Source organism: Etheostoma spectabile, chromosome 2 (assembly GCF_008692095.1).
Source record: "Etheostoma spectabile isolate EspeVRDwgs_2016 chromosome 2, UIUC_Espe_1.0, whole genome shotgun sequence".
NCBI lineage: Eukaryota > Metazoa > Chordata > Actinopteri > Perciformes > Percidae > Etheostoma > Etheostoma spectabile.
Window position 1 is genome coordinate 26,273,557 of NC_045734.1, and position 8,682 is coordinate 26,282,238.

The window sequence follows — 8,682 nt, forward strand, 5'->3', positions numbered from 1 at the left end:
CCCCCCCCCCCCCCCCCCCCCCCCCCCAACAAACCCGCCCGTCTGTTCACACAGGCACACGGCTCTGAGAGAATGACTTTACTTAGGACTGTTTGGGAAAGTGGAAAACACAGGGCCCTTGTACTGTGTGAACTCATAGTCATGACAGAAAGCCAGCTTAACTAGAAAGGGCATACAGTAAGTGCTGGACCTCCCACCAAACTGAATCAGATTTTTCTCTAAACTGGAGAACACTCAGAGAGCGCATACCTCCACAAGTGCTGCACACATTTCTAACTTTGTTACTTAAATAAAAGATAAATATTTAGAAGAGTGTATTCTTGCATCTGGATCTTTCTTATTTTGGTCTGCAATATGCACGGTGATAGATACTCATAGGGTCAAACCATGTGGTAGCCGTTTTTCATAGGAAATCCTTTCCAACGTTATTTTATTAAACAAACTGAACATTGAATAAAAGGCAACATAATGTCAGCAGCATCACTGACAGGGGCATCGCCATCAGACAGGAGGGCAAAAGGCCAGAGGACGCCGCTTCACTGACTGTATGATTGACCAGGGATGTCTCGGTGTGGGTGAGCCGAAAACAAGTTTGAACCACACACTGTGTCCATGAACACACCGGTGTAAGCGTCCGGTGTACTTGCCGTTCCCGACCTGTTGCACGGCAGTGTGACGTCATGGGAGCGCCGCAACTATTTATACTCCCGCGTATAAAAAAGGTAAGGTAAACAATGGCGAAGAGAAGTACTTTGAATACTTCAAAATGTCTGCACAAAGATTTGATGACCTACTTGGTCGGATCAAGCCTTTCATTCACCATAAAAGAACTCATCTTAACCCAGTAGGTTTACAAAAGAGACTGGCAGTCACTCTGAGAGCCCTGGCAACCGGTTGCCCTCAAACTCGTTCATGCTTCCTGTTTCCGCTTTGCTGCGCAACTCTAAAAAAAATTGGAGTGGTACACGACCTCTGGACGTGCACTCAAACTCCTGGCACGCCATCGAGATCTACGTCATTTTGACGTCACAATGGCGCATGCCAGCTCGGATGCGGTGACTGTAAATCGGCCTTTATTCATTAGTGTGGGTTGAGCTTCAAAAAGACTATATTTCCTACAATGCAACTGTCTCTGCATAAGACCCTCTAGGGCTGAGTCTCTCAGCCAGCCGTGACAGTGTGAAAAGAAACAGTAAACTAGTGACCTTCCACCACTGATATGCCTTTGCCAAAGCGCTGGTTTTACAGGGAAGAGCTCAGGTGTGCATGTGTGTGTGTGTGAACGTGAAGCCGGGCCGGGTGATGCTGATAAAGTTCACATGGTTGGTTAAGCTGCATTGGAAAAATATACACTAAGAAACAGTAATGGCTAATAGCTAATGTTACCCATACCACATTATAAGAGTACAGAGAAATTTATAAATTGAAACAAATGAACCCCTCAATAACTAAACAAGGGAATGTTTGTACTATAGAAGGGACATATCTCTGCCTTCCTATCTGAGCTTTGAGACAAAACATTACAGATACTGCAGAGTACTTCCTGTACTGTTAACATCTGAAATCCGTCTGTGTGTTCACATGCTTAAGACAACGAGCTGCTTCAACGTGTCTGGATCAAGAGACAAGGCAACATGGCGATGGCGCTCCCACAGATTTACAAAACACTACTGTTTAAGGAGACCAATGACAGAATCCCTATTTCGGAGGATTTGTTGGGTTTAAGCTAGACAATATTACAATTAATAATACATCTGATGGTAAACTGGTACAGAAAAAAAACAGGTTTAAGCTCCACTCCAGATGCTTCAGTAGGACAAAGGAACACAGGCAAACTTTTCCATGACTCGAACCAAACTTGCTTTACAAAAACAAAATAAACGCCTGATACCAGTGGCAAAGCTGAGGCTCATCTCAAGTTTTAGAGTTTAACAAGCCGATTGCATTTGGCGTTTGCGAAATTGTGACTCCCTCTATAACCACTTCACACGACCTTGCACTTTTGTTCATCTAAACAACTCTGAGTGGGGTTTTGCTGGGAAATGAGGCCTTTAAATGCAGCAGAGGCACTGTTCTGTCTTCTTTAATAAACAGAAACGTACATCATCATCAATAGAAAACCCATGGAGAGGGACGTCACCGAGGTGGACCCGTTTTATGTCGCTGACAGTTGTGCTAAATGCAGTTACACTATACAAAGCCATTGTGAACATTGTCGAGTTTTAAGCACAACTAGACAGAGTAGCAGTAATCTAGTGCAGTATTTGCATTCACAGTAGTAAACTGAACAGTAGTATCAGCCGTAGTAATTGTAGCAGCGCTAGTGTCCATCTTCTTTTCCTCCCCCATTTGAACTTATGACAGGAAAGTGGTTGTTTTGTTCCAGGACTGATCATATTATGTATATTTGTGTATATATAAGTGTGTATATTTTTGTTTTGGTTGTTTTTGTATGTGTAAGCACATTGTGAGTAACAATGCTCCAAAGAAAAATTCCTTGTGTGTGTCCTTATACCTGGCAAATAAAGCTGATTCTGATTTGGATGGTTAAGTGACGAGGCCCTGCATTTGGCCCTCCCTTGTCAATGCTTAGGTTCCCTTTAGCGAGGCACATTGGTGGTGCTCACTGGCAAACAGATCAGACTTCTGAGAAGCTTCCAGTTGTAAATGTGTGGATGTGGAGCAGAACATAACATTTTTAAACATCATGCTCAGCTACAGACCTGAATATTGAGTTTAGCTTTTTTTTTTTTCTTGACTATGCTAATCATGTTCATTTAGGTTCAGTGTGCAGGCTCACACTGGTTACTGAGATCTGTGACATTTTAGGAGTCAGCAGAACAGTCGGTTATGTTATTACCTGTGATAGCATTGTTATTTTTTTTTCATCTTTACCTCATTTTCAAATAGGGGGCAAAAGATCAGCATGTGACAATCGCAAACATTTATAAAATTATGTTTGGATTTGAATTGTCTTCTAGCGTGTCCTGAGAATGACTGTCTCCCACTTCTAGCCAGCTGCAGCAGAAGGTTAACACCTCTTCCCATTTCCTCTTCCTCCAATTCTATCACTTCTCCTTCCTATGTTTACCAATTGATTGATGGGATAAGGCGATGATCAACATAACCATGATCGACACAGCTGGGATCGAGCCACAAATAACAAAGAGAACAGAAAACACTCTTAATTGGATTGACAAGGCCTGTCCAGCTGACAGCTGTTAGGGAAATATGACTGCCGAGTGTAAAAACAGGCGCCGCTGGATCATTTGACCAGTGGAACATTTGATTCAAACGTTCGTCTGTCCACAATTGTTCAGCGTTTCAGTTGGGAGACTTTAATCTCCTGTGCGGAAATAATTGAGAGGCAGTGTGGGAGTTAATTGTGTTTTCCATTGATGAATCATCAGGAAGTGTTGGTGAACCCTGCTGACCCCACACACACACACACACTCTCTCTCTCTCACACACACACACACACACACACACACACACACACACACACACACACACACACACACACACACACACACACACACACACAGAGCATCTGCATAGCCTACATTAACAGACATGCAAATACGTTAAAATGTCGCACCCCTAAGTGCACACATTTTAACATCCTCAACACACTTATACACAGAAATTCATTACACAGACCACACACATATCCACTCCCAGAGACCGTATGCACATATGTACAGTATATGCATGCTCAAACACGAGCATGCAGATAAACACTGATATCCGCTGTGGGTAAACCTCTCGCTCTCTCTCCTATCATTCTCTGTTGCTCCATTTCGCTGCAGTTTCAAAAGATTAAGAGGCCAATTAGTAAAGCTCTCACGGCAGTTATTACCATGCTGGGAACTGGAGAGTGAAGAAATCCCCCTCTCTTCTCTTCCAAAAGAAGGATTTCTCTCTCATTGTCGCTAGGTTGAGAGCGAAGGATGTGGGGTGTATTTGGAGGGCTGCTGATGTGGTAATTTTGGCTAGGAAACAATGCTATGCTGTCTAAAGAGGGGTAATGGAGGGAAGTAGCGGAGGTAGTGTTTGTGTGTCTGTGGGTGTGTTCACTTGTGATACACATGCCACACACACACACACAGTGGGGTGACATCATGGCATCACTCTGTAGGCCACGCTAAGTTCCAGATGAAGGAGGAAGCATCGTATAATCTCCAAATCTGGGGCCTGTTGCACAAAAGTAGAATGAAGATATCCAGGATGACTGAAAAAGCGCAGTTTGACTTAGTGTGATCCGCTTTCTTAAATAGACCACGGTAGGTATTTACTGATGCAGAAATGGAGGACACGCATGCGGCATGTGTTTCACCCATTGAGCAGCAGCTTCTAATGGAAAGTAACAAGGAGGGGAAGCACATTACATGCAAAAGGGAAATATGGCTATAAATACAGACTATAGCGGACCGATTAAATGTGTAAGGATTTAAAAATATATACTTAGCCTACTAGTTACTCCACATTTTTACAAAGTTGTAGGCTACACTGTGTTTAAATTGCTTTTAATATGCTTGTTTTACGTGTTGGTTTTATTGATGTCTTATCTGTCTTTGAGTAGCCTACCATGTAAAACACTATATAAATAAAATGTATAATTATTTACCCTACTTTGCCTTAAAAGTGAGCAGAGGGAATTAATGTTCCTTGGAAAATATACCCTAATGACTATAGCCTTAATTTCAAACCCTTATTCACAATGTGAGAACATGTTTTACAACCATGTGCACAAATCTCTATGAGCTATGTCTAATTCTAAATATCTTTGTATAATTACTGTTAAACAGAACAATCACAACAGGACAAAAACTAGAAAGAGAAGTAAGTGACTTCAAAACAAATTGTAAGCAATGTATTATTCATGTGTTTTTTCCTTCTTCCAAGCTCCAACCTGACAAACGACGGCACCAAAATAAAAAGATTAAGAAGCACTGTGGTGTTCCCTGTGTGATGAATGTACACTACACTATATACGTAAATAGGCCACGTTATTGGTCCAGTGATGTGAGACTAATTGAGAAGGTTATGAAACCAAAGTAAGCTATAATACCTAAAAAAAACCACTAGGCCTACATATTAAGGAGTAACACAAACTATCCTAGAGAAGGACAAGCAGCAAGAAAATGAAATCATGAATGTGTTGGTCTCTGACCAGTCTGCCATTAATATCACGGGAATATGGCCGCACTGTCCCACTTAATCTCCAGAGTGCGTCCTTTATAAACCTGAAGCTGCATAGACCACGAAAGCCGTGCAGCTCATCTCTATTTTTACAGAGAGAGTGGACACTGAAGTCGGTAGGCAGCTGCCGCGGGCAGCGCCCGCACACCACGCAGCCGGGTGGTGTTGCTAAGAACTTGCAATGTATTATGTATGTATGTAACTATTATGAGACCGGCCGTCGCGGCCTGGAAACACTACCGGCCCACCGGGAAAAGTCTCCCGATTGCCACTCCGCATCTGCGGTTTTGTGCAACAGGCCCCAGGACACTATGCTGTGTGTGATTGTAATGAGCAGCAGGACTGACAGACTGGAACTGAGAGTGAGGCTGTTGCTGTATTTGTGTTGAAGTAAAAAAATGTATAAGCATTTAGTCTGTCATATTTTGACATTTTCTGTGATGAATAATTGTGTTCTTTCCTACTTAAACTGTTTACAACTCTTTTTACTTTGGTCCGTAAAAGTTTCCCACAATGACTTTCAACAGAGCAGACATGTTTTTGTTTGATTATTAAACGTGTGACGAGTCCAGCGAGTCATTTCACCTCGAGTGGTTAAGGTTAGGACAGCTGATTGGTCAGGGGATAGGACCTGTACAAATGGGGTTACGTTACCTTGCATTCTCATGCTCTGTGTTCTCTGTTTGATCTGCCACAGAGGTAGTGACAGGAGAACAGAATGAGATGTCAGCTTTGTGCAGTTCTGTCACCACCTCATTTCCTCCGCTGATCACCTGCCGCAGCTGTGGACACTGTAAATGTGTTTATAGATGTCAGAACAGTTTTAGGCATTTGTGGATTATGTTTTGCCAGATTTTATATATATATATATATATATATGTTTAGAATAATAGGACAAAGACAAGTTTTGTCTTAAAGCTTTAGTGTGTATCTTTTTTTGATATTTACAAACGTCCCTTACATTCATGTCGTTGCCAAATGAGTTGCTACAAAGCAAGTTAAGACTATCAGCTAGTGTCGTCTGGCAACTATCCCGCGCAGAAACCCGAGTGAAAATAATTCCCTCTTCTGAAGAGTCTATCATGTTTTTTTTCAATCCACCGTGTCCTCCTTGGCTACTAGCAGAGAAGGGGTGGGGTTGCGCGATCACAGAAGGTTTGTATCACGTGGACGTGCCGACAGTTTTGTTGTCATTAATTAGAAATCTTCATGGAGGCGACAGAAACTACGCACTATACCTTTAAAGATTTTATGTTTGTATTTTAGATTTTATTCTTGGCATTTTAGGCCTTTATTTGATAGGATAACTTAGACATAAAAAGACAGAGAGAGGGGAAATGACATGCAGCAAAGGGCCGCAGGTTGAAACTGAACCCATGGCCGCTGCGGCGAGGACTGAGCCTAAATGTATACAGGCGCACACTCTACCAGGTGAGCTAACCAGGCGCCCGGCAAACTGTTGCTGTAGTGCCAAGTGGATTCCAACTGTGAGAGGCAGAGACAATGTCTCATTCACTTCAGGGAGCCGGAAAACAGACATAACGCAAGCTGAAATTGGCCTGTCAGCAGTGGGAGCCAGCTTGTTACACTGGTATGTGTGTACACAGTCTACAAAACATCTTTGATCCAAAGCTGCCACTAATGGCTTTTTTAATAAAGTATAAAGCTCACAGGTATTTCACATTTCACACTGGAATGCAGTGCCTGAGACAGAATTTTTTTTATATGGCATTTTTGGCAAAGCCAACAAAACTGAAGCATACTTTAGTGTGTTTATGTGTTAATTATACAGTGTTGTTATTACCCGTTTGCCAACTCACCAGCAGGTGATGGAGGCAAGACAAGAAATTCTCATTTGTGTTGAGACATGAAGTAGCCTGGCTCTGCGCTCCCTTTCATCAGTCCTCATTATCATCCTCTATATCTCTGCAGAGAAGTCATTAAAAGTCCTTGATAAGACAGAGACAAGAGCTTGACAAGCCTGAGCTGGAGGGGCTAAAGATGAGTGGGTGGAGGGTGAACCGCAGAAGGAAAGGTTATAAAAGCTGATGAGGCTTTGCCCTGGTATTATGAGGCCCTACTTACTGGTTTGTCTTATTAGTCTGTCTGGTAATGGTTGGCACTGAGAGCTGCCTGGAGAGTTGCCTTTATTCAAAGCTTGACAATACACTCGAAGGATGCCTACACTTAAGAAATAGTAGTATTACGTGAAAACATAATTAATCAAACTTTCGAACCTGAGCAGCTGTTTTCATCAAGTAAAGCTATTGAGACCAACAGTAAACTAACTACCCAGCACAAAATGTCCGACAGAGAAAGTTGGCAACTAGCTGGTGAACAACCGAAGCATTTAGCAGCCAAAGAGTCAGATATTTCCCTAAAGAGTTGGTGGAGAGCAAAACGAAGCATAAAGAAGAGTGATTATTGACTTTCCATTTGTCAGGTGGCCACACACATGACTGCCTCTCCGTGTCTGCTTAACTTGTAAATAAGCCACTGTGGGCTCACAAGGCAGCCATATCAGCCTTATAAGATAAGAGTATATGTTGTGTTTACAGGTTGTTCCATTCCATTAATGCAGGTTTAATGAATCACAAATTATTTTCTATGGTATATTCACATGGTTACAATACACAAAACTTTCAAAAGTTCACAATACCAAATCACACAATAATATACTTTAAGTGTGTATACATAAAGCTCTTTCAAAAAAGGCTGAGAAACTATCATGATATATATTATCAGACGGCAGTTTATCTAAAAAAGTTATCATGCAGCCTTTTGATTATAAAAGGTCACCTTGAAATACTGATAAGATGAGGTCCTGATAAACTGTATAAACAGATGCAGGTGGGATATTTTATTTTTTCAATGTGCTCACCTGCTGTTAGTCTCATAGCTGTGAGCAGGGTTCAAAATAAGCCGGTAAAAAAACCTATTGTAATCTATTGAGTGGCTGGTAATTAGGCCTGCACGATTCAGGGGAAAAATGCGAATCACGATTTTTTTGCTTAGAATTGATATCACAATTCTCTGCCACAATTTTTTTGACCATGACAAAACAAATTGGCAGTACCAAACCAAAGTTATTATAGTTTTAATTTGTCATTAGTTTTATTTTGTTTTGACTTTTTGTTTTCAAATTCAGTTTATTTTTAGTTTTGAAAGCAGGTTTGCTAGTTTATTTTTTATTTTTTGAAAATGCTTAGTTTTAGCTTAGTTTTTATTAGTTTAGTCTTTTTTGAAATATAGGTTTTTTTGTCGTGGGGATTTGAAAAGGTCAGAAAAAGTACATCAACAGGTATTTGAGTAAAGTGGCAAACATTTTGAAGTCAATTGACTCACACAGTTGTGTAGACATCCCGGTATTAATCCACATATTAACCCACATATTAACCCACGTTCCCTCCCGCATTTGGTGTTCCTGTGTATTTCCTAACTAGCTATACTAGTCGCCGGTGAAAGCACGCCTGTAGTGTT

The 8,682-nt window shown here is 41.4% G+C and overlaps 1 long non-coding RNA gene across 1 annotated transcript; it reads left to right on the forward strand.

The window, feature by feature from the left end:
• Positions 1-2,831: 2,831 nt before the first annotated feature.
• On the forward strand, positions 2,832-7,654 carry LOC116700423 (uncharacterized). The gene is made up of 3 exons (XR_004334650.1): positions 2,832-2,843; positions 4,039-4,046; positions 7,550-7,654. It is a non-coding gene; the product is annotated as an uncharacterized LOC116700423 (long non-coding RNA).
• Positions 7,655-8,682: the final 1,028 nt, after the last annotated feature.